Raw genomic sequence first — 26,855 nt, 5'->3', positions numbered from 1 at the left:
GGGCTTGTGATTCTGGGGGTTTATGCTCAGTAGAGATCTACATAATGTTACCAATTTATGTCAGAAAAGATATATAGTGTCTTAAAACTTTAATAAAGATATGTGTCAAAAAAAAAAAAAAAAAACGAAAAGAACAACAAAATCTATGAATATACAAGAGAATAGCTGTAGAATAGCTGTCCACTGTAGTGACCAGTATGCATGAAAGGGTTAATATCTTAAGTGTCATTTTTGCACTTAGTAAATTCATCACACAGGCCGGATTGGAATCTTTGGCGGCCAACTTTTGTCCCACAGGCTGCATCTTTGACACCTCTGTTCTAGACTAAACCTCTAATAACCTCTATTAATAATCACACTAGGTTTTCAATTAGCAGCAGATAGCAACGAACCTAGAAGAAAAAAATCTATACGTCTATTTCTTTGAGATAATTTTTTTATTTTACCTTGTTTTTACAGTGATGTAACAGCAGAATGAAGATCAAGATTAAGAAACCAGGACACCACGTGGACCGGATGGAAAACGGGAACTGGTTTAGGTAACACACATACACATCCAATACATTCACACACAGTGAGTCCCACAGTCAGACAGTAATGCCCTGGAGGGTGCCAGTCATGCCCAGTTTCCGCTGCGCTCCAAATTGAGCGTGGCACAGTGTATGAAGTCAGCCGTCTGGAAGAGAGCCAAGCATTGTTCCTCCGAGTAGCTGGATGGTAATTACTAGAAAGAGAGAGAGAGAAAGAGACAGAGCCGCCACACCACTGTTGCTTCTGCTTCTTTTCTCGGTGTATGTGTTATATTGAACGATTATTTATTTAGTAAAAAGTGAACCTACAGATCCACAGGAAAAGTGTTCTGTGTGCAGCGTCCACAGTGGAGACGAACATTCAGCCGCTGAAAACTGATCAGTTGAGCTCCTTCTAACCCATAAAGACCCAAACATCCATCACCAACCAAAATCACCTACTGATGTAAATCTGAGTTTTAATGAACATCTACATGATCGGTGAATAACCCATAAAGACCTAAACATCCACTGGTGACCAAAAGCATCTACTGATCTAAAATATTTAAAAACTTCTGAACCATTCATCCTATTAATACATGTCAATAATTGACATAAAATACAGTTTGTCATCTTTTCACGGTCATCAGATATGACCCATTTGGATGTACAGAGGCTCCGTAGTTACCATGGAAACACTGTCATCTTCTACAACATTGATTCCCCAGTAAAACTCATGGAGTTGGATCAATGACAGTGGATGGAAATGCTTCTTGTTATGTTCAGTTAATGATATCTTTATTGAAAAAGTCACTTTTTCTTCAGTTTTCTCTGTTTTTGATATAATAACCCTTAACTTTAATCTGAGCTTCTATGAACATGTACATGATCAGTGAATTAAATATAGGAAAATGCCTGATTTTTACTGGAAAAAGACAAAATAAAGAGGATGATGTTACAATAAATGGTGATACATCACATAAGAAAGATTAAATATTGAGCAAAATGCATTTGGGAATCGGCACAAAAGTAGCAGTGGTCTTTATGGGTTACATATTGTAACATCTGATTTTCACTGAAAAAATATAAAATACAGAGGATAATATTATCGTAAATGGTGATAAATCACTTAAGAAAAGTTAAATACAAAGGAAAAAATATTCTGGAACTGGGTTAATGCCTGTTGATCCACTAATCCTATCAATACATGTAAATAATTGGTGTAAAATGCAATTTTTCATCTTTTCACGGTCATCAGATAAGACCCATTTGGACGTTCAGATGCTCCGTTGTTACCGTGGAAACACTGTCATCTTCTACAACATTGATTCACCAGTAAAACACATGTAGTTGGATCAATGACAGTGGATGGAGATGCTTGTTTTATGTTCAGTTAATGATAGATTTGACTGAAAAAGTATTTTTTTTCTGCAGTTTTCTGTTTTTGATGTAATAACCCTCAACTTTAATCTGAGTTTTTATGAACATCTACATGATCAGTGAATTAAATATGGGAAAAGATATGATTCTCAATTTAAAGAAAGCAAAATACGGAGGATAATATTATAATAAATGGTGATAAATCCCTTAAGAATGGTTAGATATAGAGAAGATTTCACTCGGGAACTGACACAAAAGTAGCACTGGTTCTTTATGGGTTAAACAGAGATCCTTTACATGGCTGTGGAGAAGACCCCCTCACTACGTCACTCTGCCTGTTTACAGTGAACTGAACAAAGCCAGCATAATGCAACGGTGTGATTTTAGATAGCATGCTATCAGATTCACAGGCGTGACACAACACTGTCAGCATCTGTGATATATAATCCAGGAACAGAGACACAAGTATAATATTGTTGTTTTCAAACAATAATAGTCGGTAAGGAGTTCCCAGACCTCAGACTCTTCCAGTTCAGACCCTTTCACCAGTGGTCTCTTGGATCCCATAGAGAACCTCAGACCCACCTCCCCTTCTAGTGCTGCGATGGAACGTAACTTTGGAAAAACTCTGAAGAGCTGTCAATGGTGACAGACAGATCATTTTTGTATATAAAACACAGCTTTACGAGGGTAGAAAGTCCCAGTTTGTGGCAAAGATACTAAAGAAACAGAAAACAAACAGTTCAGTGGAATCCATCTCTTCTCACATGTGATACACGTCACTAGTCGCTTTTCCATTGACCCTCAAATTATATATATGTAACTAAAAATGTTTTTAGGATGCTTCAAATAACCATTATTTAATAAAACAGTGTTAAATAATCATAAATAAGATATAAACAATAAAGAAAACCAACAAACAAAAATGAACCTCCACCATATCTGCATTTGAATAAACACCTAAAAATATCGAGACAGTACTTTTTAATATTGATACAGTATTGTGAAATGAAATATCGTGATATTTTGCAGAACCGATATTTTCTTACACCCCTTGCAATAAGGTGCTGTGCTGGAAAAATTTGAAAATGACCCTTAAATGTGTTTGAATTTGACCTTGAAAAAATGTGTGCAAACCCTGATTTGGTGTTAAAGTTACACCGTTATGACTTTTCAGTATAAATCAGGGGTGTCAAACTCATTTTAGTTCAGGGGCCACATACAGCCTAATATGATATAAAGTGGGCCGGACCATAAAATAATATAAATTATAGGATAATAATTTTTGAGTGAAAAAAGTAAAATTCCGTGATGAAAATGTTTACATCTACAAATTGTACTCAAACATAACATGAACAAATATGAACAACCTGAACATTCTTAAGGAAAATAAATGCAATGTTAACAATATTACACCTTAGTTTAATATTTATCCATATGCATCACAACTCAGACATCACAGTGGATCTACAAATACACAAAACATTAAATAACAGACAGATTATTATTAAAATTCCACATACTTCTCTTAAGAGATTTCAGGTTATTCACTTTTTTTTTTTTTTTTTTTATGAAAGGCTAGTCTGTAAATGTAAACATTTGTGTAATTTTCCTTTTTTTTTACGCTAAAACAAAGAGACAAATTTACAGTTTTCATTATTCATAGCTTATTATGGTAGTATTTTACTGGTCTGATCATTTTTAGATTGATTTGACCTAAAATGCTTTTAACATCCTTGATTGGTAATATCTTCAGTGTGATTTTTGCATTTCACAAATTCATTCCAGGGGCCGGACTGAACCCTTTGGCGGGCCGGATTTGGCCCCCGGGCCACATGTTTGACACCTGTGGTATAAAGCATTAGCCTTTTGGAAATGGTAGTGAAAACACCAACTCCCATGATTTAAACTGCCTTGTGGCCTGATGAGGTTAGCTTACTTTGTTTTTTGCATATCTGTGTGTGTTTTGCTTTGAAACACAAGAAATATTTTTCCACTAATATTTCACAGAGTGCCTGAAATCTTTTTTGGCTTCACTGTCGTTTGGAGTTCTGAAAATGTGTGTGAAGTGTGCATTTGGGTTATTAGTAAAACAAAAAGATTAACGGGTAAAACCAGAAACAGTGAGTGTGAAGGACATGAGGAGGAGGTGGAGGAGGAGGAGGAAGAGGCCTGAGGAATGTGTCAACTCACTGTCAACTATGTGCTGCTTTGTCACCAGACCGCAGAGCACTGGAAACGCTTTTACACTTTAACTTTTTCACACCTTCGACTCCGCCCACCCACCTACCCACCATCCATCCATCCTTCCTCCACCACCCCTGACCCCCCTCCTCTTCCTCCTGCTCCTCCTCCTCCTCCTCTTCCTCCCCCGTTTACACCCTCAGTGGCAGCAGTAGCCAGCCTAGTGCTAGTGCAGCTGTGACCAGAACAATAGCATTCCTCAGGTTTTAAACGCTTGGCACTTAGATTCCTAACAGTCAAATTCCTGGTGGGGAGAAGCTGGGGGTTGCTATAGGACGCCGAGAGCCGTACGACGCCTTGTAAGGAGACGTACAGCTGTAAAGCACTGTGCGATTTGTGTTTTTTTTATGAGAAGGATGGATGGATTGGTGGGGACGGGGGGGAAGAAGCTCTTTCCTCGGATGTGTCGTTTTCAACACTCCAATTTAAGCAGTTTAGGTTGAGAGGCGTCCTGCTGCTTCGTCAGGGTATCATGTGTCGATAGAGGCACCTGTTAAGTCAACATGTGTGTCTCGTAATCTGGTTTTGGCACATGTGGTGCTAGAAATTACACTGATGTGATGAAAACAGCACATTAGTTTAAATGACATTAAATTAGGCGTTAGCAAAGGAAACAAACAAGGACACGTCACTTTTTATAATCCTCATTCATCCGATAAAGCCACTAAAGAGATTTTCTTTATTTCTATTCAGTTTTTCATTTGGGGTTTTGGTTTCAGTTTAGTTTCAAATGCAAACGGTTTTGTGTTTATATTTTCAGCTGTTACGATGAAAGCTTTGATTGAAGAAACTAAGAAAAACAGGATGGTTCTTCAATCTAGACCCTGCAGTTCTCTTATTGTTTTTATTTTAGCTAAAATGACTCTTTCACTGCTAGTTTTACTCATGGGTTTTATTAACTGCACTGTTGTCTCGTCAAATTTTACCTCCTCATGATTTATTTTGGATAAAGTGTACCAGATTCAGTACACTGCAAATTATTTGGTTCCTACACTGCAAAAATCTAAATCTTACCAAGTGTATTTTTTTCATTTCTAGTCAAAATATCTCATCACACTTAAAATAAGACATAATCACCTGAAGAGTAACTTGTAAGTGAGATATAAGAAGTTATTTTTAGACAATAGATCGTGAAAATCTTATTTCAAGAAATCTTACCGAGATAATTTTCACTTGTTCCACTGACAGACTTTTTTTGCTTAATTCAAGATTTTTTTTTTTGCTTAATTCAAGCAAAAACATCTGCCAATGGAACAAGTGAAAATTATCATGGTAAGATTTCTTGAAATAAGATTTTCAAGATCTATTGTCTAAAAATAAGTTCTTTTATCTCACTGAAAAGTTACTGTTTAGGTGATTATGTCTTATTTTTAGTGTGATGAGATATTTTGACTAGAAATGAGAAAAATACATTTGGTAAGATTTTGATTTTTGTTGTCTACCAAGTTAAAAAAAACAACTTAGATTTAGAAGTGTTACATAATTTATCTTGTTTTAAGAGTTACTTTCTTATTTTAAGTGTTCATGCTTATTTATAGATTTAACAATCTTAATTCAAGACATCTTATCAAGTGAAATTATCTTGCTGCATGAACAGATATTTCACCTTTTTCCTCAGATTGAGTGCTTTTAGCTTGTTTTTTTTTTTTTTTTTTTTTTGCAGTATATGCAATTGTTGCATCTGACCAAAGGTTTATTAATGTGTATAAATAGGAATAAAAAAGAGGAATGTGTCTTCCAACTTTATGTGCAATACTGTCACTGCAAAAAAGGAATATCTGACTTAGATAAACTGACTTGAATGTGGAATATTTATCTCGAAAGATTGTTTTTTTTTTTGTTTGTTTTTGTTTTTTAGTTTTATTTACTTATTAAGACGTAATCTTGTTAAGATTATTTGAATTGTTCCAAGAATTTTCATCTTGAGTTACCCCACTTTGATCTCACAACTATATAAATATACCATAGATTAAAAAAAAAGTCTTTCTATGAAAACTTGAGACAAGTATAGTCTGCTTAAAATAACAATTAAGCAGTCTATAATCCTTTGATAATATTTTCTTATTTTTAGAAAACTTAATAAGTGCAATTATCTTACTGCACAGGCAGATACTTGAAATAACACGTTTTACCCAATGATGTTACATTTTCTTATTTTTGTACAGGCCTTTTTTGCAGTGTATAACTTCACACCACCCTAACTTTATTATTTGTGCCTGCACTGCAAAAAATGCCCTGCTAGAAATAACCCTAATATTCCTAAATTTGGTCAAGTTGGCTTATATTGAGCAAAAAAGTCTGCCAGTGGGGTAAGAAAAAGTCTTGGCTAGAATTCTTAAAATAAGCAAAAAAAAAAAAAGTATCAACTGCGCCTTAAAACTAGACAAAAATGCTAGAATTTTAGCAAATGGTGCTTTGTACAAGAAATAAAATCACCTTGATATTAGCTGGAACATCTTATTAAGAAAGAGTTTGATTTTTTTTTTTTTTTTTTTTTTTTTTTAATAAGAATACTTTTCTTCTGTAAAAAAAAAAATATTGGCAAGCTTTTTTCCCTATTTAGATGAAAAATAAAGACAAATATTCTAAAAATAAGGCTTTTTTTAGTTTCTTCGAAATATTTTTTTGCAGTGTGAGAAAAAAAAACACAGGTTTATTAGAAATCCAATCACTTATCACTGATCTCTCATTTGTGCTTGTATTATTCATTTCAGTTTCTTTGGCCTTAGTGATGTTTTTTTTTCTCCTAAAAATACCTCCAAAGTAAATTATTTTGCAATCCAGCCGCTCCGTAATTTTTTCCGATGTTCGTTTTCTGAAATTGAAAATGCAAAATCACGTGTGTCACCTCATGTGTGTCTGATTTAGTGACTTTAGTTCACGCCGCGCTGAGCTGTCCATTTATCGGCTCATCTGAAATAACCCTCCAAAAATAACGATTCTCTCATTAACCACGCCTGTTTCACAATTTAAATATAAATGAATCTAATTTAGAAAACCTCGGCCACGATGAAGGAGACTCATTTAGAGCCAATCTAAAATTAATGAGGGCATCTGGAGAGAGAGAGAGAAAGAGAGGGAGAGAGAGAGAGAGAGAGAGAGAGAGAGAGAGAGTGGAGAGGGGCCCAGTGTGGCTTAACAGATACTGGAGTTAACAAGCTACTGTACTTTAAACACTGGAAAATCCCCATTAATTCTTAAGTTAACGCACTACTGTACTCTGAATGGTGGGACAGAGCTTTAATGTTAGTTCAAACACATTGCAGCGACATCTTCAGACTGACTTTTGGCCTCTTGCTGTCAACCCTCCTTTATGTTGTCACACGCCACCATTTATCAGACGCCGCTCACACAGAATTAGACTTTTCTAGAGTTTTTTTTTTTAAATACAACAGCGCATAAATGTGTCCGTGCATTAGTAAAAGCTTCAGCTCTGAGATGTTTCTGCTGTTGAATTTAATATCGTGTTAAAATGAGTCTTTTATTAACAGCAGAGATATATAAGAGGGGATGGGGGATGGGGGGGCAGCTGTGGTGAAGGAGGTTCGAGAAGAGGGGTTGCCGGTTAAATTCCTGGACCTGCAGAGAAATTGTTGGCTGCTATGCTCTTGAGCAAAGCAGTCAAACCCCCTCATTGCTCCTGTGTTTTCCTGCCTGCTCAGGTAGTGATGGCTTAAATGTAGAAGGTCAGTTTATATGTGTTACATGTTCACATACAGAATATACTGATAAAGACGTGACATGACAATATAACACGATATGACACAACAGGAAACAACGCAACACTGCACAATACAATACAACACAAAACAATACAATATATGATTTGACATGGCATGACAGGACATGACACGATATGATATGATATGATATGGTACGATACAATACGATACAGTACAATACAATGCAGTATGACACAATATGGTATGATATGACATGACAGGATACGACACGAAACGATATATGATATGATATGATATGATATGATATGATATGATATGAAATGGTACGATACGATATGATACAATGCAGTATGACACAATATGGTATGATATGATATGACGTGACAGGATACGACACGAAACGATATATGATATGATATGATATGATATGATATGATATGATATGATATGATATGATATGATATGATATGATATGAAATGGTACGATACGATATGATACAATGCAGTATGACACAATATGGTATGATATGATATGACGTGACAGGATACGACACGAAACGATATATGATATGATATGATATGATATGATATGATATGATATGATATGATATGATATGATATGATATGATATGAAATGGTACGATATGATATGATACAATGCAGTATGACACAATATGGTATGATATGATGTGACAGGATACGACACAAAACGATATATGATATGATATGATGTGATATGATATTATATGAAATGATACGATACGATACAATACAATATGATATGATATGATATGAAATGATACGATACAATATGATACGATATGAAACAATATGATATGATATGAAATGAATGATATGATACAATTCAACGTGATACGATACAATATTATATATGATATGATATATGAAATGAAATGATACAATGCAATGTGATATGATATGATATGATTTGATATGACACGAAACGACAGGAAATGATATGATATGAAACAATACAATAGGATACAATACGATATGTATGATACAACATGACATGATACAATATGATACGATGTGACATGAAATGATATGATATGATTTTGATATGATATGAAACAATACAATACGACATGATACGATACAATACAATACAACATGATACACTTCATTTTCTCCTCAGGGATATTTGTGTGGGACCCCAGTGCTGTTCCATGTAGTGGTCTATACAATCAGTGAAAATCAGCTGCAATAATGAAATAAAGATTCATTCTGATTTGTTACATCACTTATCAATGGTTATTCTACAAGTTTGCTTTGAAATCCACATAAAACAATGAAACCTGTAGAGCTGTTCTTTTCTTTTGACCTCTTTAGTAACCTGAAGGTAAAGTTCTGTCTTCTGATGGGACTTTTCTGAAGGGTTTACATTCACATACATGCCTATAAACCCCCTCAGAGCTCCGGTCTCTTTAAACAGAGTATTTTCGCTGTCGTTTTTTCCCCTCGGAGGCCGTCTGAGTGGTCCTAGCAGATGCCAGCCAGCTCCCACAGTGACTGTTTGGTTTTGCAGGTTTAAATCTGGATGGGTTTGGGTCCAGAGTGATTAGGCTGAGCCCTAAAGGCCAGTGGGCTTGTCAGGTGTCTCCACACATTAACGTTGTTCTGCTCACACCCTGAGCCGACAGCACAGCGAGGCAGAGAAATGCTGATCTGGCGTGGTGGGAGGCACGGACACATAAGATCTGCTAAAATATCTTTTAACATCTCCAACCGAGACATTTCAGGAGGACAAACTTAAGAGTTTTCAGAGCTGTGCAAAAGTTGAATCCAGTGTTGTAATCTGGGAACAGTGATGGAAGAAGTAAAATAAAAGTGAAAATTCATTATCACAAATATGAGTTAGGATTATCCACAAAATGTACTTAAAGTATGAAAAGTAAAAGTAGTTTTTGTGCAGTAAAATCATCAGTCAGTGTTGTACTATTACATACATATTGTTGTTTTTGATTCACTTTACTGCTGCATTAATGTATATGATGCATTTTACTACATGTTAATGGTTGAAGTCATTTGAACTACTCTACACTGTAAAAAAAAAAAAATCTTGTTTTTACAGAAAAAAAAACTGGCTGCTGTGGTTACCAGAACAACACTGTAAAAAAAAAACACATATTTACGGAGTAACATGTAGATTTAATATTTTAAACATGTATATTTAACATTGGATTTCAGGGATATTAACATGTTTAAAATGTTAAATGTACTTTTTTTTTTTTAGGCTGTTATTTCAATGATATGGTCTTGGTCCAGAAATACATAATTTCTACACACAAATCTGCTTTTGTTCACATACTCTTCCTGTAAAAACTGCAGCTATATTTGATTTAATTATTAACACAAAACTCTTTTCACATAAACAACTTTGCATTGTATTTTCACTTACAGTTTTTTTATGTTGCAATTTTACAACTTTTTGGTGTTAAATCTAGAGTCATTTCTTATAAAATAATTTTCACTTGTTCCATTGGCAGAATTTTTACTTGAATTAAGAAAAAAAAGAAAAAAAAAAGAAAATATGCCAATGGAACAAGTGAAAATTATCTTGGTAAGATTTCCTGAAATAAGATTTTCAAGATCTTTTGTCTCAGAATAAATTCTTATATCTCACTGAAAAGTTACTCTTTAGGTGATTATGTCTTATTTTAAGTGTGATGACATGACAAGATTTTCTTTTGCTTAATTCAAGATTTTTTTTTGTAATTCAAGCAAAAAAAACTGCCAATTGAACAAGTGAAAATTATCTTGGTAATATTTCTTGATTTCTTTTGTTTTTGCTTGAATTAAGCAAAAAATAAAAAATAAAAATCTTGAATTAAGACAAAAAAATCTTAAATTAAGCACAAAAAAAAAAAAACTTAAGAAAAAAAATCTTGCATGAAAAAAATATCTTGAATTGAGCAAAAGAAAATCTGCCAACGGAACAAGTGAAATTATCTTGGTAAGATTTCTTGATTTCTTTTCTTTTTGCTTGAATTAAGCAAAAAAAAAATCTTGAATTAAGAAAAAAAATCTTAAATTAAGCAAAAAAAAAAAATCTTGAATTAAGAAAAAAAATCTTGCATTGAAAAAAAAAATCTTGAATTAAGCAAAAGAAAATCTGCCACTGGAACAAGTGAAAATTATCTTGGTAAAATTTCTTGAAATAAGATTTTCAAGATCTTTTGTCTCAGAATAAATTCTTATATCTCACTGAAAAGTTACTCTTTAGGTGATTGTCTTATTTTAAGTGTGATGAGATATTTTGACTAGAAATGAGAAAAATACACTTGGTAAGATTTAGATTTTTTTTCCAGTGCAGTCTGGGGTCAAAATGTGAAATTCTGACAATTAAGGATAGAATGGGTTTTACTCAAAAAGAATGTTTGTCTCAGTTTGTACCAGATTTACTTCAAAACAGTCTGCATGTTAAAATACACTTGGTAACATTTAGATTTTTACAGTGTGTGTCTTGGAAACTACAGCCAAACAGTATTTTAGACTAAAAATGTCTTTATTATTGACTCAAGCTTTGTAAAGTTTCACTACTTTTATTCTTAGTTTGTTATTATCGCTTAATTAGTACTATAAGTATGAGTACTTTGTAACTTCTAAAAGTATGAGTAAACTACCACATGCATATTTCCACTGCAGAGGTAAAAGGCTGTGTCTTTTTGCCCTTCAAAGCAAAAACCCAATGGGTGCTACCTCAACATTTTCTTTAGCCTTTAACCCTAAAACCGACTGAGTGACAACACAGCCCACTTTTCCCTGCTGGATTCAAATAAACTTGCATTGTGTCTGTGCACAAACAACTTCCTGCATGCAGACGTGCAGCTTGTTAATGGGGGTGGGCAACCAAAAAAAAAAAAAAAAAAAAAAAAAAAAAAAACTCTTCCTGCTTCTGACCTCCAACCCCATCCTACCCCACCCACATCCATCCATCCACCGCTTACACAGCATGGTGCGGCTATAGGAGGGGAGGTGGTGGCATTAGTGTTTAATGTGTGTGTGTGTGCAGGCAGAGGAGGTGAAGTTAGGTTTTAGAGTCGGGGGGGAACTTGTGTCGTGGCCTGGAGAAGTGAAGGAATAAAGTGGAGGAGGTGGGGGGGGGGATGAGGAGACCTGCTGAGAGGGCAGCCTATATACACTCCTCCTCCTTCCTGCTATACCTCTTCTTCCTCCAACCCTTGCCTCTATTCACCCCCCCCCCCCCCCCCCTTGGCCCCCTCCGTCTCCAGCCGTGGGGGTAAAGTACATTACATGCTTGCTAATCAAACCTCCAATACAAGTTTGGAGGGAGTGAAGTGAAGGTGTCCTCTTCTTCTTCCTCTTCTTTCCTCTTCCTCTTCACTTTAGTTTCTCTCCCTCACCTCACTCACCTCCAAAGCTTGCTCTCTCTTTTTTTTTTTTTTTTTTTGAAGTAAAGTTAAAAAAAAAATCCGCTGCAGGTGATTTTAACTAAGTAGGAAATGATTCTACAAACACCTGGCAAACCTTTGAAAAACAAAAACACCTAAATAACCCTAAAACAGATGCGAGAAAGCAACAGATGAGGTTGAAAGTTTACATAAATCTCTAAATTCATTCACACTCACAATTTCTAACATTACGTTTCCATTAATTCCAGCTTTTTTTTACTTATTTAATTGCGTTCTCTGGGTGTCAAATGTTTGCACCCTCTTTGTAAAAGCTGAAATTGGAAATTCTGTCGACTATTATTCTCAGATTTCACATCATCAGAATAAAGTAGTCGGGCTAACTGAACTAACACAGGAATGTATACTGTAATGAAATGGAAAATGAAGCCGGGGTGTTTATAAACCTCACACCTCGACTGTGCGTTTGCGCTTGATTAAAAGTTACATAAATAACAGAAACTTATAAGTCGCTAAGGTCAAAGCGAGGCAGTTCTCTCATTGTATTAACGCTGTTTGTTCTCTACTTCCAACTCAATTTATTTCTAGCAATGTTGTGTATGTGAGAAATTCAATAAATACATGTCAATAAAATAACCAAGTTGGTATTTCGGGGAAACAAAAATGTTGTATTTTGTCCTTAAAACCAGCTCAACAAGTAGATTGAGAACAAAATGAATAGAAATCACCTATATCAGAGTATAGCAGAGTTGAGTGTTTTTATGACTTGCATTTTTTATTTCTTTTTTCCAAACATATCACATCACCACACATCGATTACTAACATTAGAGCATTGGTAAATTACCCACCCATAACCAGGGGTCTTTATATCGATATAGTGGCTTTTTAATATATACATACACCATTCACAGAGGTGTCTAATCATAATATACACACATATACTGCAAAAATCTAAATCGTACCGAGTGTATTTTTCTCATTTCTAGTCAAAATATCTCATCACACTTAAAATAAGACATAATTACCTAAAGAGTAACTTTTCAGTGAGATATAAGGACTTATTTTTAGACAATAGATCTTGAAAATCTTATTTCAAGAAATCTTACCTAGATAATTTTCACTTGTTCCATTGGCAGATTTTCTTTTGCTTAATTGAAGATTTTTTTATTTTAATGCAAGAATTTTTTTTTCTTAATTCAAGATTTTATTTATTTTATTTATTTATTTATTTATTTATTTTTTGCTTAATTTAAGATTTTTTTTTTCTTAATTCAAGATTTTTTTTGCTTAATTCAAGCAAAAAGAAAAGAAATCAAGAAATCTTACCATGATAATTTTCACTTGTTCCATTGGCAGATTTAATTTTGCTTAATTCAAAAAAAAAATTTTTTAATCCAAGATTTTTTTTCTTAATTTAAGATTTTTTTTTTTTTTTTGCTTAATTTAAGATTTTTTTGTCTTAATTCAAGATTTTTTTGTTTTTGATTAATACAAGCAAAAAGAAAAGAAATAAAGAAATCTTACCAAGATCATTTTCACTTGTTCCATTGGCAGATTTTTTTTTTGCTTGAATTGCGAAAAAAACATATTGAATTATGCAAAAAAAAATCTTGAATTAGGCAAAAAAAAAAAAAAAAAAATCTGTTAATGGAATACATAAAATTTATCTTGGTAAGATTTCTTGAAATAAGATTTTCAAGATCTATTGTCTAAAAATAAGTTCTTATATTTCACTGAAAAGTTACTCTTTAGGTGATTATGCCTTATTTTAAGTTTGATGAGATATTTTAACTAGAAATGAGAAAAATACACTTGGTAAGATTTAGATTTTTTCCAGTGTGTACATAAGGTATGTGATCATTTTCTTTTCAGTGTGAATCCTCTTAGCCTTTAGTCTTTGACATCTAAAGATTCCAGTTTTGCTCCATTTCAAAAGATGTTTTTCTGTCTTGTCCTTCATCCTATATGACATTCTTTCATACGCTGCTACTTTTCCCACTCCTGGAACGGAGGCTCTCCATATTTCTTCCAGTTCCTCATGATCATTTGTCGTCCAGTCATTAGCACCGTCTGTAACCAGTCTTTCTGAAGTTCAGGTTTAACAGCCAGGTCTTTATTGTACTTTTGTTACTGGTTTCAGATTCATTTATTATCCAATGTAAGAACAATGGAAATTCACACAAAATAAAGCCACAGGTTAAAAACACAAGTAAAACAAAAGGCAGAAGAGCATAGAACACGAGAAAGGTGCCCATACATAAAATGAATTATTATTATTATTTAACACAGTATGTGACAACACATTGAAGGATTCACAACATTTGACCTTCTGGAGACTTTTTCAGACTTATTAACCCATAAAGACCCAAACATCCACTGGCATCCAAAGTCTTCGACTGATCTAAACTGTTTAATACCTGTTGATCCATTTATCCTATCAATACATTTAAATAATAGATCTAAAATACAGTTTGTCATATTTTCATGGTCATCAGATACGACCCATTTGGACGTTCAGAGATACTGTCATCTTCTACAACATTGATTCACCAGTAAAACCCATGGAGTTGGATCAGATACTTGTTTTCGGTTCAATTAATGATATATTTTGTTGAAAAAGTCAGTTTTTTCTTAAGTTTCCTCTGTTTCCGATATAATAACCCTCAACTTTAATCTGAGCTTTTATGAATATCTATATGATCAGTGAATTAAATATAGGAAAATACATGATTTTCACTGAAACAATGAAAAATACATAGGATAATATTACAATAAATGGTGATAAATCACTTCAGAAAGGGTATATTTAGAGGAAAAAAAATCATATGGGAACTGGCATAAAAGTAGAACTGGGTCTTTATGGGTTAATATGTAGATAATATAGTGATAATGAGTCTAGGGAGGTAGCTGGTTTGAGAGAAGAGGGTACAGAGGATAGGGTTAAATGGAGGAAGATGATTTGCTGAAGGGAACAGCCAAAAGGAAAAGAAGAAGTGATGATGAGTATAAGTATATGTGTCTAAAATGGAAAATAAAGTACTAATACATCAGATCTGACTCTAAATAACTTTAATGTCTTGCTACTGATAAACATGTGTTCTTACAGGTTAGAGTTTTAGTGATTTTTATAGATTTGATGTGAAGTCTGACAGCCAACAAAATAAGAATAACAACATTGTTATCAGATGAGACAAGAAAACAAATGTATTTCACTGGTCTACATGTTTTTGCCTCAGATTAAATGTACTCAGTCTTCTATATTTTAATAAGATGATTTGGAAAACAAATGACGACATACTAAGTAAAATGGATTTTTCGAACATTTTAATGTACATTTGTGTTCTACAGGGGGAACCGGATACTATCACTGAGGAGGTTCTGCTTGGATCGCCGCCACCAAGACTCAACTCTGTAAAATGACGGAAGGATGAACGGTATGAATTTGTTGTTGCATTCACCTCTTGAGAACCAGTAATGCATTTTTTGTTCTCTGTGGGGGACAAAATATAGATAGATAGATAGATAGATAGATAGATAGATAGATAGATAGATAGATAGATAGATAGATAGATAGATAGATAGATAGATAGATAGATAGATAGATAGATAGATAGATAGATAGATAGATAGATAGATAGATAGATAGATAGATAGATAGATAGATATTATTTAGTGTAAAAATGCCAAAACTTGTACTTTCATGGATCTCAGGAGGTTACATATGGTAAATATGACAAATACATTTACACTAGTGTTGGAAGGACTTTCATTTTTATTCATTTATGTTCTTATTTAACTTTTATTTAACCATGAACCTTAACTCAACGATGTACAGAATATAATTCAGATAGTTTCATATTTTTTTTTATTTTTTAACAGTGTTTTAAATTCACCCAAAGAGACAAAAACATTTAGTTGAAGAACATTCTGAAGGTTATTCCAAGACTGAAGAGAAAAATAAGACAACACTGATTTACCAAGGTCTGCGGATCTTTGTATAGAAACCGTCTAGAGAACGAAAATTCTAGCACATCATGAAGTACGTCCAGTACATGAGGTGGAAAAGTGTCACTAATTCAACTATTTCCCCAAATAATACAACATTATTACCTGTTACTTTTGTTTTGCGTGAGGATTTCAGTTAAAAACAAAATGCAGAGGATAGAATATAAAACAGGAGTTTATGCACTTTATGGACAAAAGTATCAGAATGTATTGAATTCAGGTTTTTCTTTTTTTTTTTTGTCACTTAAGTTTGTATTGAAATTTTCTAAATACATAGTCACCAAAAACAACAAAAAAACAAACAAACAAACCTTGCTTGGGTACACTACACAACACTGCATTCACATTATTCAGTCCTTCCATCATTCCGAGTTCTGGAATCAGTCCATTTACACATTTAAAGGGGTCATATTTTGTCATATTTTGCTAAACCCACTTTTATTAGTTTTTTGGTTCATTTATTTGTGTATTTGGACCCTAATAGTTCATAAAGTTTGAATTTGATGCAAAACTATCCTTATAATAATTCCCGCAAAAATCAAGGGGATTTCTACAACCAGTTTTAATTCCTTCTTAATTTGTTACGTCTATAACTAGATACAGTACGTCGCGACATTTGCACATATAAGGTCAAGACTTCCGACAAACATTTCTCTGAGTACGACATAATTGTTTATCAGCAGCAGCGGTTGTAGTAAAAACTGAAAATATGTGCAAACTTTGAGCCAATTACCTAAAATGTTCAGTTGTTGGTTGTATTAAAGAACACAAGTGGCTGAACGGGACAGAGCAGCACAGCAAACAACCTGGAGGGGGTGGCTCATTTGCATTTAAAGGGCCAGCGCTCAAATCCACCTTTCTGGTGTCATTAGTCAGAAATATTGTTGAAGATGGACCTGTGGAGTTGAATTAATGAAGAATTTAGACCCAAGCACAGCATTTACAGTTTATGTAGACCACAAGGAGATGTTTTAAAATGCATAATTCCATTTAAAAAAAAACTAAATATCACTCCTTTAAATAGGCCAAAACATATTTAAATAGACAAAAACACACTTTTTTTCCTCCAAAAATAGAAAAACAACAAAAGCAGAGTGCAGATAGTAATAATAATAAATAAATGGGCATAGACCAGTGGTTCCCAACCTTTTTTGGCTCGTGACCCCATTTCAACACCACAAATTTCTGACAACCTCATGCATTCAAAACTGAGACTTTTTTTTTTTTTTTTTTTTTACTAAAATGTATTTGTTTTTGATCATGGAATAGTTTGCTATACTATGTTGCAAATAAACATTAATTTTAAATGACATTTAGTCTACATAATGTATATTATTATGGATGGAGGCAGAAAAGCCAGGTGTAGATTACTGCACAAAGTGAGAATTTGATTTTCCTTGGTCAGGATATGTACAGTCAGTCCAGCTTGTATTTACAAGGCTGACAATTAATACTGAACAAACAAGAACTCAAACTATGAATTATGAAAGAGCTGCAGCATCTGAAACTGACCACAATGAACATTTGACAGATAAACAGTACCACAGTGCTTCAGTTTCAGCTTCACAGTTTGTCATGTCATTTATGGACTGGCATTGTCTCTCTCAACTCACCATATATTTGTTATTAGTAAGGTTTTTTTGTTTTTTTTTTAATCAATTACTAGAAATTCCACGTGACCCCAAGGTTGAAAAACGCTGACATAGAGGGTGAGGAGAAAGTGACTAGAAATGTAAACATATTGTAATTGTGATAAAACTGGTTACATATCACGCTGTGTTATTGTAATTTATTGTATTTTACACCTTTGATGATGCACGAGAGCACGAGGCTGAGATTTACCACTGCGTCCTAAGTCAGAAACGATCGTAAAGTGTCAGCCTCTGGTTTTATTTGCGTCTCCTTTCAGTCTGTATAAGTTAAACTAACAGAAGCTCTTATGAAACAGAGCTGATTTCAATAAGCTGCCAAAGCCTCCTCCGAGCTCTGTGGTCTGTTAACCATACAGGGGATCAGAGGATGAGGTCTGCACAATACCACACTGGATCTACTGTACATAATATCTGGACTTAAGCATCCAAACCAGTACACACACAAATACAAAAGACACAGCAGAGACGGTCTTACTGAGGTAATTAGCGACGCACTGAACCCAAGCTTCATTTCCATTTGTAAGAGCTGTCTTTGTACAAATAAGCTGCTTTTGAAATATGTTTTTTTGTTGTTTTTTTTTAATGTTGTTGTGTTCTGCAGAAATACAGCAACATATAAAAGCAACAGGTCCAGTATTTTTTATCAGGTCTATGTTCTTCACTTACACTGAATAAACAAAACACTCATGAAGCCAAACTGAATAAATGTCATTAAAGTAATGCTCCAAATAGAACTGTTTACCTAATAATATTTTATTTTCTCATGTTAAATGTGACCTCTCTCTGCTTCTGTCTGTAATTGGATTTACTGAAGACTGATCACATATACAGCTTTATGTTACCACAAATTACCATCTAATTATCCTCTCTCTCACATATATTTTTGCACAAACTCAAGAGATTTAATTGATAATTGCAGAAACCTTTCTCAAGCAGGTACGGTTGTTCTTTAAATTAATTATTTTCCATGTTGAGTTTCCAGTGCAGGTCTTATTTTAAGGCCAATGTGTTTGTTTTTCGAAAATTCAACTTAAATTGAGCATTTCTTGAAAAAAAAAAATTATATTGTGCCCCAGTTATTGGTTTATCACAGTGTTTAAAATACAGATTCAAGAGGTAAAAAAGTGGATATTTGTTGATTTCAGTTTTTTTATGGAATTTATTAATGAAGCAGCTTTCATACAAAGCATCCAAAATGACCAAAATGTGCCACAAGATAAGACAGAGTTTAAAATATATTCATTAGATGATAAAACTAAATATGAAAAATAAATAGACTGATCCAAGCCATTATGTTATAATAATAATAATAATAATAATAATAATAATAATAATAATAATAATAATAATAATAATAATAATAATAATAATCATCATAATCATAATCATAATAATAATAATAACTAGAAAAGCACTCGGAGAGCGCAGACCTCTGCTCAGTGGGCCCCCATGCCCCACCCCCACCCCCCCACTCCCGATCACCACCAAAATTGAATCATTTATTCCTTGTGCCAGTATCAACATTTCCTGAAATTTTCATCCAAATCCATCCATAACTTTTTGAGTTATCTTGTACACACACAGACAGACAAACAGACAAATCAACGCTGGAAAAAACATAACCCCCTTGGCGGAGGTAATAATAATAATAGTAAGAATGGTAAGAATAACAATATACAAAGATTGTGAATGCAAAAAAGAAAAAAATGCAAATACCATATGGTAGAAGTCGCTTTTATGAAGAAACTTTAGTCGTTGACTCATAAATGAAGTGAAGTATTTTTGACATGGGTGTTTGATGTTAGTTTTTCTTTTGCTTTTAAGCGTCAAACACTTCTTCTGAGTCAGAACTTGATCTCTTTACGTTTAGCAGATAATGGAGGTTCAGTTTCTCTGCATCTTGTTGACATGTGAGTGAAGGACGGAGCATCAGATGGACATGAGGATCAGATCCATCATCTGCAGTTGTGTCAGAGTCTCATGAATTCAGATAATGAACAGTTCAAGCAGCTGAATGAGGTGTTTGACTGGGCACAGTGTGTTTCAGATGAATAACAGACATCGCACAGCCTTCTATTTCCATGACATTCAATAATATGTATATGTATATTAAACAGAACTCTTCTCTTCTTCTCTTGTCTGCTGTCAATAACATATTAAGATGGAAGTTAAAATAAATATAGAGCTTCATTATGTCAGACCTGTTGACATGGAACATCGCACACATCTGCAGCAAATGGAGATAAGATGAGCAAGGTTTTAGTAGTTCAACTGACTGTGAAAAAACACCTCTATAAACTGAAATAAGCATGAAAAAACACAGTGAACAATGCAGTATGTATATATATATATATATATATATATATATATATATATATATATATATATATATGTTTATGTTTATGTTTATGTTTATGTTTATGTTTACGCATTTGGCAGACGCTTTTTTCCAAAGCGACTTACAGGGGAAAACCAATTAAATCACTCAATCAATCAAATTTTATTTATATAGCGCCAGATCACAAAAAAGTTATCTCTTGACATTTTATATATAGAGTTGGTCAAAACCAGACTCTAAGTCAATTTACAGAAACCCAACAGAATCCTCCAGGAGCAAACACTTGTGACTGGTGACAGTGGCGAGGAAAAACTTCCCTTTAACAGGCAGAAACCTCGAGTAGACCCAGACCCCTGGAGGATGGCCGTCTGCCTTGACCAGTTGGGGTTAAAGAGATATATATATATATATATATGCAGTATAAGCTAAAATGAGACAGAATTGATAGACAGAACAAATGGTAAAGGTTTAGGGTGAGCAGTAATGAAATATCTTATATGTATGGTATGGGACGTTGAAATAAAGTCATATGCATATTTCATCCTACAGTTTTGAGCTTCATATAAAGCAAAGTTTTTCCTATAATATCTAAGTGACACTAAATGAAACTAAAGCTCATTATATATGCATCTGTGAAACTAAACTGAAATGTAAAATAAGAATATGACAATTAAAAGGTGAAGTATAGGCCTATTTTATGAATGAAAGTTAATCTATCTTACTGATCTACTGATCTAATTTTTCTTTAATAAATTCTCTTAATCAGGGATTAAATGTGCAAAATCTTACATACTTTAATAAGTTGAACTGAAAAACAAATGACAAAAGTGCTGGACAGCTGATGTTTTTAGTGTATATGATAGTGTTAATACACATATATATTGGTTTATGTACATTTATATTATAGATTTATAAATTACCCATTATAAGGAATCTGTAAATTGAATATATTATTATATTATATTTATCATGATGAACCCACTGTTAGCCATGAAACACTTAATTCAACATACTCCCATACTTTTGTCTATTATTACATTCTACCTCTGCATTTTGTCTTTAGCCAAAACCCCCATGCAAGGCAAAAGTAACAGGTAACTGTGTTTTTGACATGATTTTCCTTTATTAGTGACTCAAACTTGGTAAAATTTTGCTACTTTTATCCTGGAGGCATTTTTCATGTAGAACAGTGGAATAAAATAATATTAATGATGCAGAAAATTTTGAGGTATTTTGTGAGCATCGATGACAATGTAAACAATACGAACCCTGACAAGGAAATCAAAAATGTTCATTGGAATGATATTTACTGCATTATAAAATTATTTTATATTTATCATGATGAGCCCACTGTTAGCAATAAAACACCTGATTCAACATATTCTCATACTTTTGTCTTTAGCCCAAACCCTTAAACAAGGTAAAAGTAACAGGTAACTGTGTTTTTGACATGATTTTCCTTTATTAGTGACTCAAACTTGGTAAAATTTTGCTACTTTTATCCTGGAGGCATTTTTCATGTAGAACAGTGGAATAAAATAATATTAATGATGCGGAAAATTTTGAGGTATTTTGTGAGCATCAGTGACAAAGTAAACAGTATGAACCCTGACAAGGAAATCAAAAATGTTCATTGGAATGATATTTACTGCATTATAAAATTATTTTATATTTATCATGATGAGCCCACTGTTAACAACATATTCTCATACTTTTGTCTTTAGCCAAAACCCTTAAGCAAGGCAAAAGTAACAGGTAATTGTGTTTTTGATGTGATTTTCCTTTATTAGTGTCTCAAAGTTGTTAAAGTTTCACTACTTTTATTCGGGAGGTATTTTACTTGTAGACCTGTGATGACCTCTAAACCTCTACTCTCAACATTATCCATTAAAATCTGTCTGATGGGGATATGAACATCTCCAAACTCATGAAATTCAACAGCCGTAAAGTTCTGAGTCATGTTTCGGCAAAAAGCCCGCTAAGGCTAAGTGGGAAAACGAAACAATGCCTGTTGCTGCGTCATTTCCTGATTTAGCCCCAAAACAGGTGTAGTTTTCCTTAGAAATCATGTTCAGTGTGGCTTTAAAGTCTCGGGGTTGCAAGATGAGAAGGGGGAGGAGGGAGTGATGGACGGCCAGAGGGAGGGAGAAACGGGGAGAGAGCCATGGGCGGATGGAGGGAGGTGTAGGGTACAGCAGAAACTTCCCATGCTGGCCTCCCAGTGTGGCTACGTAATGAGGGCAAGGGACACAGACACACACACACACACACTGACGCACACACACACACTCGGGGCTGAGCATGGCCCCACGGCTGATTAGCGGCACACAAAGGCCCCAAACAGAAGTAGCAGAGGACACACAATAGGAGCAGGGCCTCAAGGCGTGGTTTACTTCTGCCCTGAGGGAGGGTGGAGGGGGTTTGGGGGGGTGAGAGAGGTAGAGAGACACACACACACAGAGAGAGAGAGAGAGAGAGAAGGAGAGATGGGTGGGGCGGGGGGTCCTGGCAGCCTAACGGGAAGGGTATGAGGGGACAGGAAGGGGTTCAGGAGGGTTAGAAAAGTGACAGAAGCAGAGAGGAGTTTTGTTTTTGTCCTGATAAAGACACGCTGGGTTTGTACTGAGAGCGAATGCACCGTCAGGAAACCCACTTGAATGGGTCACTGTCACAGCTGAGGGTACCGTCAGACCCCCAGACACCTGCTCTGAAGACCATTTGGAGCAGGAGAACATGTAGGAGTGTGTATGAACCCAGAAAGACCCAATGCTACTTTTATGGCAGTTCCTATATGATTTTTTTCCTCTAAATTGACCCTTTCTGAAGTGATTTATCAACATTTATTGTAATATTGCATTGTTTTAGTGAAAATCATGTATTTTTATGTTTATGCATTTGGCAGACGCTTTTTTCCAAAGTGACTTACAGGGGAAAACCAGTCAAATCACTCAGTCAATCAATTTTTATTTATATAGCGCCAGATCACAACAAAAAAGTTATCTCATGACACTTTATATATAGAATTGGTCAAAACCAGACTCTAAGCCAATTTACAGAAACCCAACAGAATTTTTATATTTAAATTAGTGATCATGAAGAACACAGGTGTCAAACGTGTGGCCCGGGGGCCAAATCTGGCTCGCCAAAGGATCCAATCTGGCCTGTGGGATTGACTTGTGAAATACAAAAATTACACTGAAGATATTAACAATCGCGGATGTCAAAATAATAATAATAATGGATTGGATTTATATAGTGCTTTTCTAGACACCCAAAGAGACCTATTATTCATTTGCTCTCACATTCTCACTCTGGTGGTGGTAAACTACATTTGTAGCCACAGCTGCCCTGAGACAGGCTGACAGAAGCGTGGCTGCCAATTTGCGCCTACGGCCCCTCCGACCACCACCAAACATTCATACACCAGTGTGGGTGGCACTGGAGGCAGGGAGGGTTAAGTGTCTTGCCCAAGGACACAACGGACTGACTAGGACAGAGCGGGATTCGAATCGCCAACCCTTCAGTTATTGGACGACCCGCTCTACCACCTGAGCCACAGCCACCCCAAAATCATTTTAATTCAGATTCCACATACAGACCAATTAGATGTGAAGTAGGTCAGACCACTAAAATACTATCATATTAAACCTATAAATAATGAAAACAGCAAATTTTCTCTTTTTAGTGTAAAAAAAAAAGTTAAATTACACGAAAATGTTTAGATTAAAAAACTGTTATTTTACAAAAAATGTGAATAACCTGAAATGTCTTAAGATAAGTAAATACAATTTTACCAAAATTCTGCCTGTTATTAAATGTTCTGTGTATTTGTAATTGTAATGTAAGTTGTAACGCAAATGTGTAAATGATAAACTGATAATCTGAGGCATAGTATTGTTAAAATTGCAGTTGTTTTTCTTAAGATGTTTCCAGTTGTTCATGTTATTCAGATTTTTGTAGATGTAAACATTATCATAATTTACTTGAGATCAAATTGGGCTGAATGTGGCCCCTGAATTAAAATGAGTTTGACACCCCTGATGTACAAGCTCAGATTAAAGTTGAGGGTTACAATATCAGAAACATAAGAAAGTGACTTTTTCAACAAAATGTATCATTAACTGAACATAATCCAAGCGTCTCCATCCACTGTCATTGATTCAGTTCCGTGGGTTTTACTGGTGAATCAATGTTGTGGAAGATGACGGTGTTTCCACGTTCACTACGGAGCCTCTGAACGTCCAAATGGGTCATATCTGATGACCATGAAAAGATGCAAAACTGTATTTTACACCAATTATTTAGATGTATTGATTAGTGGAACACATATTAAACAGTTTAGATCAGAAAATTAGTTTGAACATCAGTGAATATTTTGGTCTTTATGAGTTAAAGAAAGTTTTCAGAAAATGCGATATGTGTCGTATGTGATAAGTGAGTCTATATGAGAACATATTAGTTCTAGGATTTGCTTTAACCCTTTATACAACACTCAGAGAAATACACTGAAATTCAAAATTTCAACTTTAGTGTGTTATTGGAGGACATAACAAAAATGCATTACTTTCGTTAAATTTTTCAACATTTTTTATAGTTATGCAGACAATCAAGGTTTAAAGAAGTTACCATATTTGGTTCCTTACCCATAAGTGGCAAAAAAAATCCAACAAGTATATATAAAAATACAAGAAAAACATGTGAGGTGACAGAACATGTATTTTAGAACATTAGACCAACATAAGTGCTGATTCAGACACCTGTCAACAAAGACATTATCCTTTTGAGCATAATAATAATAATAATAATAATAATAATAATAATAATAATAATAATAAATTGCATTTAGAAAGCACTTTTCATTCGGTGGAATCTCAAAGTGCTACAGAGAGAAGGCAGTCCAATAAAAAAATAAAATACTATATCAAGAATAAAAGACTTACATTAGTACCATTACTTCATGGTACCTATAACAAAGCAGGTACACTCACTGTTCATGCAGAGGTGGACCTTACAGACCCTGCAGACCACACTGGACCTGAGATTGTTGACTCACTGTCCTCATCGGAACTGTCACTGTCACTGTCTTGAAATGTGTGCAGAAATTACCAAAATTAGCCACTTGCCTGATAAAGGGTTAAAAAAAACCTCTTTACTTCCATTATTATATTATGTTACCATATGTCAGCTCTAAGACAAAAATCCTTGCCCACCTGAACATCTCATTAGGTGAAACCCTCTGTGTGACACGTCTCAGTTTGTTAAAAGTCTGTCTGTTCTTTGTATAACAGCAGAAACAAGTTTTCTCAACTAAAAAAATAATATTTTCGACTGTTTGCTCTCTGTAATCTTTGACTTTAACTGTGAAGAATGATGTCTGTTCAGTTTGACACTTTGAAGGTTTTCTCACATTTGTCTGCTGAAGGGAGAATGTTTCTCCGTGTTCACCAAAACTGGAATTTAAGACCAGCAGAAAATGATGCATCACAAAAACTCTAGAGACCATCGTGATGTGGAAACTTGAAGAATTGGTGTAAAGTGTAATTGTGGTGAAATAAGAAACAGTAGTTCACAGTAGAACTTTACATTTTTAGAACTTTTGGCAAATTTTGATATTTATCAGACGTGTGCTGTCATTCTTCCAAATAAAAGGATATTTTCAAAACTATGTAATGAATTAACCCAGTAGGAAGAATGGCATAAAATGTTAAGAAAAATTCTTTAAAACCAATAATGCTTTAATGCAGTGGTTCTTAACCTTGTTGGAGGTACTGAACCCCACCAGTTTCATATGCGCATTCACCGAACCCTTCTTTATTAAAAAATAAAATATGATTTTTTTCAAATTCAAGACACAGGCATATGTTTTACTGGTGCACAAAATGAACCGTGCATTAACATCACTGTGTTCAAAGAACAAAACCAATACGGTGCATGAACTTACAACAAATTCCATACCTTTTCACAAAGACATGACCTTTTTTAATACAACCACACTGAAATGGTTTTAATTTTTAACCTTATGTATTCCAATAATGAACTTATTGTATTTATGCTATTTATCATTTTTAACATTTTAACACACTTCCATCAGGCTACAATAATAATGAATATTTACTGCAAATCAGTGTGACTGACGGCTTTAGTGTAATACGATTTCTCCATCCGCGACAGTGCGTCGGTTGTCACATGATTGTAACTGACCAGTGCGGTGACCGAAAAATGTAAACAAACGCTAGTCATGGCTGCCTCCGTGGTTAACAGGAAGTAGCAAAAGTCATAACAGCGATGTGGAAAATACTCAAATAATTCATCGTCAGACGAGTGGAAGAGATTATAAACACTTCGGATGTGTTGTAGTGCTATAAGCAACAACAATACACCACGTATATTGGATGTCAATCAGAGAAAGAGTCTCCGAAGCTGTTTGTTTACATACACGGACCTAGCCCAACACACACACCTGACTAATGAGTCGAGTGTGTGTCTTGACCTCTGCCGAACCCCTGAGACTGACTCACCGAACCCCTAGGGTTCGATCGAACCCAGGTTAAGAACCACTGCTTTAATGTAACGTCAGCAGATGAATGTGTCATTTATTCTAGTCTTCAACAAAAAATCTTCTATATACAATAAATATATCTAAATTCTT

At 34.4% G+C, this 26,855-nt stretch overlaps 1 long non-coding RNA gene across 2 annotated transcripts in view; it reads left to right on the top strand.

Moving 5' to 3' along the window:
* LOC115417873 (uncharacterized) overlaps positions 1-26,855 on the top strand; it is a 173,411-nt gene that overhangs the window by 136,585 nt on the left and 9,971 nt on the right. For both annotated transcript variants that reach the window (XR_003935214.1, XR_003935213.1), the window contains 2 exons: positions 460-539; positions 15,560-15,645. This is a non-coding gene — a long non-coding RNA (uncharacterized LOC115417873). The remainder of the gene's footprint in view (positions 1-459; positions 540-15,559; positions 15,646-26,855) is intronic.

The sequence above is a fragment of the Sphaeramia orbicularis genome, chromosome 4 (genome assembly GCF_902148855.1).
Source record: "Sphaeramia orbicularis chromosome 4, fSphaOr1.1, whole genome shotgun sequence".
In the NCBI taxonomy this organism is placed as follows: domain Eukaryota; kingdom Metazoa; phylum Chordata; class Actinopteri; order Kurtiformes; family Apogonidae; genus Sphaeramia; species Sphaeramia orbicularis.
The sequence above is the reverse complement of the archived record's forward strand: the minus strand, read 5'-3'. Positions and strand labels throughout refer to the sequence as shown.